This window comes from Phalacrocorax aristotelis, chromosome Z (assembly GCF_949628215.1).
Source record: "Phalacrocorax aristotelis chromosome Z, bGulAri2.1, whole genome shotgun sequence".
Classification (NCBI taxonomy): domain Eukaryota; kingdom Metazoa; phylum Chordata; class Aves; order Suliformes; family Phalacrocoracidae; genus Phalacrocorax; species Phalacrocorax aristotelis.
In genome coordinates, this window is record NC_134311.1 from 41,702,084 (window position 1) to 41,714,511 (window position 12,428).

Consider the following 12,428-nt stretch of genomic DNA (forward strand, 5'->3'; position numbering starts at 1 on the left):
TTGACAGAGACCAGAACAGTTTTCCAGAAGCCGTTGCTCATGCCCAAGGCCTGCAGATGTTGAAAGCAATGATAAGCCTATGTTTTCTGGCTTTAGTGAAATGGAAATTCTGTGAGAATATTTAGTCATTTCATTCCAGACGTGGAAAGGCTAAGCAGTAATACAAGGCAAATTCATGCTTTAGAGATCCAGATTGTGATTAAAGAGTAGAGTTGTTATAAATTAGGGCACTTGGAATATACCTGTCAGTTTCTCTTCCCTTTTTCTTCCCTGTTGTGCTTAAAAAGGAAAGAACAAATGCTACAGCCCTGTTCCTGAAACACGACAAGGTGGTTGCATTGCTGTGTTCACTAAGGTCATGCTACTGATTAAGCCGGGATTCTGCAGGTGATTAATGTCTCTGGAGTGAGTGCTGGAAAGCTGTGGTGCTATTTTTATCTTAGAAATACTGTTCATGAACCAGTACCCTCCTCCCAGCAGTTAAAGTATAGCTGTGATGAGATCAACTCTCCTTTGAAACTGTTTACCTCTTTCATGGGGCTGCAGTTGTTGCTATGGGTAGTAAGCACAAAGCTGAGTTACTTAAGTCTCCCCACAGATGAGATAATCAGGTTTTTGCCTACATAGCTAAAAATCAAGACATAGGAGTAACTCTGCTGGTTCAGACAAGCGACTGTCTGGCTCCAAGAGTCTTGTCACTGATCAGAGACCACAGATGGATACCCAGGGAGGACTAAAAAGAGCTTGAGCATTTGATACTCTCCTCTGTCTTCTTCCCCCGTTAGAGCACTCTTAGCTTCTGACTATTCCTCAGCTCCAGGGAAGTCAAAAGGCTGTAATTTCTTTTGTTAGTAACCCTCAGGAGATCTCTTTAAAGAAAACTCGAGTCTTCCCTTAAACCCATATAAATTCTTTGTCATCTCTGCCTGGATCAGGTGTAGTCTCTCATTTCTCTCTTCCAGGAGGTTTAGTAGTTCAGTATTGGATGGGAGGAACAACTAAGGCTATACCATTGAGCTTACACTGTGTCAATTACTGGATTCCAGCAGTCTTCAGCTGTGCAGATTTTCTGAAACGTGCAATTTTGCATCATCTTCCATCTACGGCTTTTTCTCCCCTTTTGCTAAATCAGTGTGTGTATCAATGTGTATAAATTTTGGTGGGTAAACAAACAGTCCTTTTCCCAAGGCATTAGGAAAGTTGTCTTGCATCCTTCCTACTGCAAAAAGCTCTGGCAGTGCTTTGAGATTTTTGTCAAAGCTGTTTAAAAAGAAAAAAATGTGAAAGCATAATTGGGAATGGATCATTAATTAGCAGTTTTATAGTTTTACCTGTTTTCCTGTCTAGAGCAGGAAGCGGTGAAATCTAATTAATGTTACTGACATTTGCTAGATCAGTTGCAATGTCATCAAATGCAGATTTAAAGGTGAGGCTCCTTATGCAGGTGAGTTACACTCCTGCCTTTGTTAAATAAACATTTTGAAAATACAGATAGCTGTGCTCTTATTTGCATAAGAATGTTGCATAAGAGAAGTTCATGTTCTCTTGTATACAGAAGAAATATGTGAATTAGATAAAATGTGAGGAATAAGTTTTTGACTCTCTCTGTGATTTTTGATGGTAGTATTTAGGAGTTTCTGAATCACAAATGTCGTTACACAAAAAGTAACTGATTCATTGTGACATGTCAGTTATCAGTAAAGTTATGTAAGTTCAGAGAAGACTGCATTTAAGATTAATATTTTAGGGCATGTGTGTTTTTAGTACAAATGACTGATGTGACTGCCCAAGGTTAGGTATCTCAGACTATCTGGGCTCCTGCTCTGCTTTCAGTAGAAAAGCTCTGTCCTTTACAGGGAGAAAGCAGGTAACTCAATGAAAAAAGTGAGTGGGGATTTTTATCTGCTGTTTTTTTTATCTGCTGTTTTAGGGAGAGTTGACACAAGACTTCTTTTTCTGGCACTTTTTTGACACGCCTTACTCAGAAGAAAATCTTAAAGACTTTGGGACTCAGCCCTCTGCTTTTTGCATTCTGTTTCTCAGTTTCTGCATATATTCAGATGACGCTAATATACATAGCCAGCCTCTGCTCACCCATTATCATGCGTGCCAGGCCCTGACCATCTTGGTGACCTCTCCTGGAATCTCCAGTATGACAGTGCTTTCTTGTTCTGGGGAGTACAGAGCTGGACACAGTACTCCAAATGTGGTATTTCAAGTGCAAAATGTTTCATTTGATATGGCTTCTTGAACTATTTTAATAAAAGGTCCCAAATAATTCAAATTTTTAAATGGAATTTGACCCCCAGTGCAGTTACCAAACAGATTGAGAGGCATGTGTATACCATCTATCCTGGTTTTAGTAAAAGATCTCTTTTTTAATATTGAAGCTTCAACTTGTGAATCCACAGCTCTCAGAAGTCAGATAATACTGTTCAGATTAAATACTCAAGAGTGGGAGAAAACTATATTACATATAAACTAAATGTTTGTGGTTCAGGAGCTTGCTTTTCAGTGACTACAAATAAAGCTTATTCCAGGGTTTTTTTTTAAAGTTGTCCTTCACTCCCCTTTCCTGGGCTAATGTTATTCCTTTAAATTTTTCAAAATATATTGACTTGATAGAAGTGAAAAATGATATTTAAGGGTGATGCATGCAAGCCTCAGTTAGTTCAATCAAGCTAGATAATGTAAAAACACTTGTGAGCAGGGGGCTACTGAGAATAACAGCTGTCACCTCTGAAGCCTTCAGATCATGCCATACTCAGTCCTGGTACTTGCAACTTAAAATGCCGTATAGCATTATGCAAAGATTAACACAGAGTGCTAGAAATAGGGAGTTGATGGTAAAATACATGTAGACCCATAGTGTGATGAATGGATGAAGTCTCAACTTTGTTTAAAGGCTGGGAAGCCAATAGAGGGATCTTTGGAATATATCTGTGGGTTTAGTATATGCAGCTTTGGCTTCAGTTTGCATCTTTTTCAGTTATGCTTTTGTAGTGCTGTTGATGAGTAACTGTCTGAATACCTCTTGAGGTAGGAGCTTTGAGGTGGTGAATAAGAGAGAGTAGTTTTTAATCTGGAGAATGTTTAATAGATATTGATAGGGAGGAATTCTGCTAGGTGCATATTAATATAGATAAAAAGGTGTTATGATCGTTCTGGCAATATGCTATAGCTGCATACATCTCAGCTAGTTTTGTTGCTATTTATTTTAGTGTTAATTTAGTGAACAGGAAACAGATTTGACATTTTTTATTTTTTAATGCATTAAATCCTGTTTGTCAGAAGATTTTTTGTTTACTCTGAAGGGGAGGTATAGACCTTATTTGTCATCTCTCAAGTGCAATGAGATGCAACTGCAAACGTCATCTGAACTAAAGGTGGTAGCAGAGAGAGAGTAGGGCAATAGTATTAAAAGTAAGATTAGTTTTTAACCTTTGTCCTGAAGCTGGAGAATGGCTCATTCTGGCTCTCCAAAAACATCAGTTGTACTTTTTTTTTTTCCCCTTTCTCCTTGCCTTGTCTTTGCACAAAGACGTAAAGACTAGGGTATAAATGAGATTACTTTGGATTCAAGTAATTTATGCTGGTCTTATTTGATACAAGGAAGTACAGAGAGGGTCAGTAATTGTGTCTTCTCCTTTGTTATAGCTCAGAAATATAAGTACACACACCTGTGAGGCCTGCTTGTAACTTTGATTAATGAAATGTGTCTTCGTGGCCTTTAGGTTTGGTTTACTAGGCAAACATAATATTTAAATGTGCATTTTCCATTGAGAAGGTTAAATACAAATTCACTTCCATTAAGCTAAGTAGCTTTTCCTCTTTATATAAAAGACTAAAGATACATTAACTCTTTGAATAATCATCTGATGTGTACAGAAAACAAGGTTTTTCAAGTATAGAAGACTTGAAAAACATTTTCTGGGTCAGGTCTGCTGGCACATAGGAAGGCCATTAAGGCGAAATGAGGAATAGGTCTACATCACTCTGCTGGCTTTGCAGACCTCTCTGCTCATAGGATACAGTATGGAGAGACATAAAATGCAATTATGCTAAACAATGAATTGAACAAAGGTATTTGTATAGGAATCTTTCTCTAAGAAATAGTAGTTGGCTGTGCTGCAGTTTCCAAGACAACAACCCCCTGAGAGTATCTCCTGTTTTTTCTCTTCTGAGTTACTCTGTGGATCTCCTAAGCTGAGTAAATTAAGGGACAAAAGCTGGTACAGTTCCATTACACACCTTTTTAAAAATGAAACAAAATTACTCCAGCAGACTAAGTCTAAAGTAAAACATGTTTTGATTCTGTATCAACTATGCATTTTACGTTTCGTGCTAGGCATCTTTAAATAAACTAGTTATCATTTTTATTCAGTTGCCTACAAAGGTATATTACATGATGTAGTTTTTATTTTTAGAAACATACTTATATCTGAAATATGTTAACAAAAGAAATGTCAGGCTTGGACAATTTCTGAAATGTTATCTACAAAAAAAAAACCCCAAAACTGAAAAGCACTCTTTAGAGTAGAACCAAGGAGAACAGATTACAGTTTTACATCAGCTGTGTGGGGTGTTTTATAACCCTTCTTTCAGCTTCACTTCAGAAACCCAATTCCATTTACACTCACATGGATGCAAATGTAAATACAGCCACATGTGAAAATAGGGACTCACCTGTCTCGTATGTTGTAGTAGTATGACTTAATATGTTTGTGTTTGCTTATGTTTATCTAATTGTTATCGCTGTCACACAGAATAGTAATATAGTAAATATGAAGAATATCGGTAAAACTGCAGTAGGTGCGAGAGCTTTCCAAAGTGTCAGATTCCATGTTGCACTGAACCTGTGTAATGTGAATGTAAAAGTCAGCCACTGCTGCTTGATGTGAAAAGGTTTCACGCTTCAAAAAAAAGCTGTAAATGGCTGCTTAAAATACTGGACAATATGAGCTTAAAACCACTCTGCTGATCTAGCAGTACTGTCATTCTTTACTAAAGATTAGTGTTTAAACCACAAGATTATGGAATTATTTTATTCTTACTTAAGTTTATTAATCTGAAATACTTACTATCGATTGATTCATTTAATACAGCTCTTTTGTTGTGTTTCATCATTAACTGAGATGGTGGCACAGTTGTTCAGACTTTTATTTCTCAGGTAAGGCTGACAAAGCCCCATTTCATATTGAATCATCTAACTCATAGAAAGAGTATTTAATACTCCTTGCAGAAGGGAGGGATTAAAAGCAAACAGATATAGCACATAAATTTCTGATGTGCAGTATTTCCTGCATTCCTTCTTTGTTAAATCCCTGTAAATGCCATTTCTAAAGGTGAAAAAGAAGAAACTACGGGGCTATGTTCCGTTGGAACAGCCGTTCTTACTGCAGTTGTAGAAAACTGATTTATATTAGACCCTAACCTCATTTCTCAAATAATTTTGGACTTAGGCTTAACAGTATTATGAGGTTGTGGTTTTTGGAGTAATTCCTCAATGCTTATTTTCAGAAGCAGTCACTCAAGGCTTCGATCTTGCAGTGAAAGTGCTAAATGCTGTTTTAATACAGTCTGAAGAAAAAAGTCAAAAATGAAAGGCTTTTATGGTAAAAGGCACTTGCACTTCACATACTTCATTACAATGTCCTGAGTTTAGCTGTGGCTGCTGGAAAATTACTTCATGTAAAGACAAAAATGGTTACAAGATAATCACTCTTAAACGTACAGAAGCCTGTCCTCAGACACTAGGGGGTGCAATAAAACCTTATTGCTGATGCCTGTAGACAACCTACCTTGGCTTGAAGCTCTGGTTGTAGATAGATGGATTTCCTCTGTGTGGTTGTGCTACTAAGAAAATGCAGGTTGAAATACACTCCTCTTAATGAGAATGTTCTCTAGAATGCTACCTGTTGATTTACAATACGGGATGATGTTTGAATCCTACTCGTAAAACAAAAACAGAGAGACAGAAATATACACAATATTTTTCATATTGCTGAGGGCCTTTCCTGTATTGAAATAATTCATTGCGTATTTTTCTGCACTGAATAGTTTTGATTGTAGGCTTATTTACTAATGGATGAAGTGGTGATGAATATGGTATTTAAAATACTGCTTTCTCCGTGTGTTTAGGAACCGTATGTTAGGAAATACTCATCTGTGTCTGAAACACAGGTGAGTGTTCATTTAAAAGTGACAAATGCCATACTGAGTAGGCCTGAATCTGCCACTGTTCCCTGGTGGTCTTCAGCTGAAATAGCACCTGAATTTGGTGGATAATATTGAGCTGGGTCTTCAGGAAGGAGAAGCACCATGGGTAAAAAGCCATGCATAGTTGTGGAGTAGTGGCCCAGAAACAGAGAACTCACAGCAGCCTTTATGTTTAGAATTTTCCCCTCATCAATACAGACTTTTAACCCCTGACCTAAAGCCATGCTGGTGAAGGGGACCTGATGTGGATGAGAATGGTGTATGGCCTGAAAATACGCATAGCATTTTATGATATAAATGTGGTTAAAATATAATCTGTGTGTTTTAAGGTAAAAGTTTTCTATATGCATAAATTGGGAAGAGGCATTGCTTAAAAACAAAGAAATATTTAAATAATAAGTGAGATCATGCATGCTGAAGATGGTACTTACTCATTTATTTTGCTGAATTTTTACCATTTTTAGCTGTGGCAGAAGGAGAAATATTTTGTGACGGATACATATTATTAAGTCTTCAGCAATAACCTTCCCTGAATGCAGGAAATCAGGTGCATCTCTAACAAATTCCTGTAGATCTGTTTGATTCAGATCAGTTTTCTATCATTAATTGTTTACTATTTAAACATTCCTTCATACCAGATGGGATGCAGTAAGACTGGAAAGTCAAACTAATAGTGATTGATTTTCAGGAAACTGACAGAATGTCTTTCAGGCTCTGGAGCTGTTTTCTCAGGATGTCATCCAGATCACTTTAAATACTAATGATTTTAATTTTTATTCCTCCAGGTAAAGAACATTACAGATCTGTATAGTAGAAGATATCCAGTGCAGATGAAAAATTTTTGAGAGATTACAATGAAGTTCAACACAGTGCGGTTCAGAACTGCTCTTTAATCTGCTCTTGACAGTATGTGTAATTTTCACTTTCAAGACTCGAAAAAAGCAGTAAAAGGATGTTGACTTCCAAACTGATTCCCTCTGATAGTTATGATATAAAAACATAGGTGAACTACAGAAAGGCAATTTAAATGAAAACTCAGATGCTAGAGCACAGGATGTAATGTACATTAGAGAGAGGGCCAGTGTATGTATTTTACTCCTCTGTTTTGTCCTCTTTTGATCTTTTGGTGCAGATACAGTTTGAGGATACACAAACTTCATAACTGGGTGTCAGCAATCAGATGTTCTGCTGCAATACTTACCAGAGATTACTTAGTACCTTATACTGCATTTTACAAATAAAGGTGCATTTTATTTTTCTTCTTTGCCTTGACACCATTGTCATTTAGGTAAAGAGCTGTCAGTGTACTATTTACAAATATATTGGTTGCATAATACAATACCTAAGTATGACTATATAACTGGCAAAAACTTCTGCTAGTCTGAATGTAAAAGACCTACTACTATATGCTACTGTGACAGTAGGAAAGTATAATAAAGATGAAATTTAGCCATAATAAAAATAAATGTTACTGTCCATAAGTCTGAAAGCACTGTAATGATTTTGAAATAAAGAACACTAATGGTGATGACTGTTTCACCCTTGGTAGGAAATCCAGGATTTCTAACTTATTTTGGGGCATTTTCCATGCTGGATCTTTTAAACTTTTGATGGAAGATAGGCATGCATCTAAAACTCCTGACAAATAGTTAGTTATACCTTAGGATTATTTTTTAACATTTTGTTCTGTTCTGAAAATGCAGAAATGTAATTGTAAATATTTTACCATGGTGAGGTATAGCCTACTCTGGAAAACAGAGGCACTGCTTGTGTGATTGCTATTTACCCACCTGTGACCATTTTTATGCAGGGCTGTAGCTTTGTGGTATCACTGATAATGTAAGGTAATGTAAGCCTCTTTAAGGTACTGCTCACCTATTATTTAAATGTATATACATATCTCACCAAAATGAGTCATTTAGGGGGTTTCAATCTAAAATGCATACGTCAACTTACTCAATTTTGAAAAGATTTTGTGTTGAACCCCCTTTTTGCATACATCAGGTGCCTACACTGAACAGTTATTCATCTCCCTCTCTAGTGTGGCTAATGCCATATTGGTGACTTACCTCTAGCACTTTACTTTCTTCTTACTCCTTCTTTCCTTTCCCATGTCTACGTCACCTCCAAATAACACATTCTTAAAGAAATCCAGGCAAAAAACCACTAACTAGTAGCATTGCTTAAATGTATCTTGACATCGCATCTGCATATGATTTCTCTTCCAGAGAACACAACAGTTGGTTTATAAAAATGCACACTGCCTTCTGAGAGATCATCCTGCTAATTGGTGTCTGATAAACAGGGATGCACAGACAACTCTCAAAAAGAAATTCATAGTTTATCATCACCCTAATATAAAAGGGGATACAGTGAGTTAGAAAGAAGGGAGATTTTGGCAAAAGCCAGTTTCTTATGGTGTTTTGTAGTAACAAATCAGTATATGTCCCAAAAGTCTGTAGTTAATGAAACAGACTCATTGCTACCTGCTTTCCCACAAGCAGAGCAAGCTTCGTCAGCTTAGTGTTATGGAATCGATTTTGTGTAGAGATTGATTTCCAGGTACGTAGCAGTGGAAAACAAATCCACCATTCAGCTGTATAAACAGAGCAGTGCAGGACCTGCAGTCCCTTAGGACTTTAACTGGGTGTTTGTAGTAAATGTTGCACAGGCAACCTCTTTCCACACAGTTCGTCAACTACATCATCTTTCGGGCTGGGAAACAGAAATTAATATCAGCCTTAGTAAATACAATTCTTGTTCAGAGATATTTAAAATAATGAAACAGATGCTGTAATGAGTGTGACGACATTGTTTCCTGTGTGCATAAAGACAGGAGTGACCAGTGGTTCCCTATGAAACTGAAACCTTCAGTGAATTAAGAACTCTGTCCCACTTGTCTTCCTTTTTTGTGAATTTTCAGTAGGTGAATGTTGGAGGACTGTTTTCAGGCATGTCTGGAAATACACTTAAAATACAGGACTTAAGAAAGAGCTGATAGGACTGAAAACATACAGGCTGTTGCATACTCTTGGATGAAACAGTTCCCTCTGATGAAACCGATGGTGGTAAATATGTGCTAGTGCCACCAAAAGCAACGAGTTTGACACTAACTGAGAAGGCCAGACATTGACCCTGTTCTCAGCAATATCGCAGAAGAACTTTCCATCTAACTACACTTTTTTCTCTGACCCATATAAGCATTATAGTTGTTCAGATCTCCACATGTTGTGGTAAGCTACCTGTCAAACTGAAAATGGAAAAGCAAGACCAAATCTATGTGCAATTAAGCTGGGACAAAATCAAGGTTTCTACAACTCATGAGAGAATGTGCAAGGGGAAGATGAATCCAACAAACTACTTTGAGAACTTCGTCTGATTTTTGTGAGAGGAGGGAGGAAGGTTTCCCCTGCACTGCATTCTTATTTAATACAAACATCTACTACCCATACAATATGTATTATGTCCAAATGACTGTAGTCCAGGTACTGACCTGAGGCTACTATTTAGTAGCTTTTTGGTAGCCATTTGAAAGTCTAATTGGCATACATTTTGGATTATCTTGACCTATGTTCAAGCATATTAATCATTAGGTGTCAAAGAACAAGTAAAAGCTGTCTTTTATGTCTGTATACTGCCCTATGAAAATTATGTATACATATTTTCAAAAAGCAGTGAAAGAAAATAGAGACTCTTTCTGATTTAATTGATAAAGGTGGCCTTTTCGGGATTCATAGATGCAAAATAAAGCTTAGTCACTGATTACAATGAGCCATAGTACCTGTATTAGCCTATTGAAGAGCATGAATCACTAACTTTGCCAGCTTTAGATAATTCTGCAGCTTTTTGTCTTGACTGTTGATGACTGTTAAACTGGCAGAAAGGAAAAGTCCAATGACACCTGAGGGGCATCTGATGAACTGATTAAGGTATATTGTCTTTTATATGATGTCTCCTCTAAAGTCTGTGAGACAAGTGCATTCAGTTTTGAGTCCCCAGCATAACAAAGTTGTTGATGATCCTGAATACAGCAAGGGCTACCAAGGTGGCCAGAGGCTGGAGCACAGGCTCAGGGAGGAAGGGATGAGGGAGATGGGTTTGTTCAGCCTGCAGAAGAGGTGGCTTTTGGGGATGAAAAGGCAGCCTTCCAGTGCTGAGGATGAGATTACTGAGAAGACAGAGCCGTGCTCTTCACTAACTAAAAGAGGGAGGGTTCTAACTGGATATAAGGAAAAAAAGTCACTATGGGGGATAATGAAGTAGTAGAACAGGTTTGCTGGAGAGGTTGTGGTATGTCCATCTCAGGAGGTTTTGAAACATAACTAAACAAAGCCCGGAGCATTCTGATCTGAATGCAGTATTGACCCTGCTTTAAGAAGAAGGCTAGACTTCTGGCATCCCTTCCAACCTGAGTGATTTTATGTTCTCTGTGATGAGAGAACAACAATTTATACAGACAGAAATATTTCACCTTCTCATACCCTTCTCCCTGTGGGCAAAAACATGAGTGCTCAAAGAAGGTGTTGTGAAGGTTTTAAAAGGCTTTCAAAGTTTGATGTGTAAGCCTGTGTACTAGATTCCTCTGCATCTAATAAACTTTAAGTTTGACATTAAAGCTGTATGTGATTTATAAAGCAGCTGTCAGAAGGTTTAAGATTTGTCAGAAATTGTCTTGGATGTCTGCTATAACTGGCATAGCCTTACTTTTTTACTTTTGTTAGTACTCTGTGTTTGCTTCCACTACAGTTGCAGTAGAATTGAGTCTTCAGCTTTTCTTGTAAATCTCCTTTCGGAATTGTCAGCGTAGGAGCTAAACTGAGGAGTTGAATCAGTGCATATAACAGTTAAACACCAAATCTGTTTTAAGATTCCTTTGACAATTATATTTAGACCACCTAGTTAAATTTGAGGGATGTATATCTGGTGAGAATATTGACATCTATATCTTAAAACTATCATGACATATTGACAGAATGTTTTCAAATGCCATACAAGCAATTTCACTGAAGCCACAGAAGACACAGATTTGTCTTCGCTGAGGATCTGCAGACATAAATAAAATGTATTCACATTTGCTGTCAAAATTTCATGTTCTTGTTAATAAGAAGGAAGTCAATCTTGAATGTCCCAATCATTAGAAAACTTCAAAAAAACTGTAGAAAATGAATGGTTGCTGCATATACCTAAACAGATACCCCTGAGTCTGGACTATGCACGGTTCCATCCATCTGTAAAAGCCAGCAAGAACACGTCTTGTTAGGTTTCTCCAGCTGCAGGCAGCCACAAATCTTGGCTTATTAGGAAAGAATTTTCAAAACACATTTTTTGGAAACCGTGTAGTCTTCCTTCTTTTTGTGCTTCTCTCAACCTCTCAGGGTTTGGGTTTTTTATTGAGGGAATTTGGTTTGGGTTTTGGCTTTTATTTTTTTTAACTGCTGTACTCACTAGGACATCATGCAACCAGATTTGTAACCAAAGCTAGATAAGTTTGCTTTTTTTTTTTTTTTCTCCACTGTGTCATCTCCAAACCGTATGAAGATACCTAAGTGTTGAGTCAAGATGCTAAGAAGTAAAATCTTTCTCATCTTACACCCAGTAGATGGAATCTTTTCAGGAAAGTGCTTTCTCATTGTTTTTAGTGTTTCTAATAGGCAGGTGGCTTAAGCTCAATTCTATAGAATTAAAATAACTATAACACCCATCCCAGACACTGGCCACTCTGAGTTACAAGTCGTAGGTTTTATTTGAGGATTTTCATATAAACATTTTAGTATGCTGTTCATTAGTTTGTTTCTTTCCCTGCAACTGAAACCAGAAAGAAGATAAATGATTCTGCCATTAATACTGAAATAAGATAGAATCTGAATTTTTTATATATCTGGAGATGTAAAAGCAATTTGAATATTCTCTTGTTCTTTTTTCATTGCAGTATTTTGTGTATGAAGCCACCATGCAGCAATGCAGTCATGTGAAACCTAGAGAGCTCTAAATGTGATGTGTCAAAAACCTGGAGCTCTTCCAAACATGGAAACTTAATTGGCTTAAATTTCCACAAAAGCAGCATAACATTCTAAGTGGAAGATTTTTAATCATTCTTGCTGCTATGTATTGTCTGTCCAGTTATCATCAAAAATACCCCATGTATGAAATATTTCCTTCCATTGCTTATGAACCTAGCAAAAACCAGCATAACATTTCATTTTAAATAT

General features: G+C 37.1%; 1 long non-coding RNA gene across 3 annotated transcripts in view; it reads left to right on the forward strand.

The window, feature by feature from the left end:
• The window catches only part of LOC142050038 (uncharacterized), a 53,776-nt gene that overhangs the window by 10,324 nt on the left and 31,024 nt on the right, over positions 1-12,428 (forward strand). The window contains exon 4 of one of the 3 annotated variants that reach the window (XR_012657899.1): positions 7,005-7,851. The exons of the other annotated variants lie outside the window; for them this stretch is intronic. This is a non-coding gene — a long non-coding RNA (uncharacterized LOC142050038). Of the gene's footprint in view, positions 1-7,004; positions 7,852-12,428 lie in introns of those variants that run through there. 3 annotated transcript variants of the gene reach the window in all.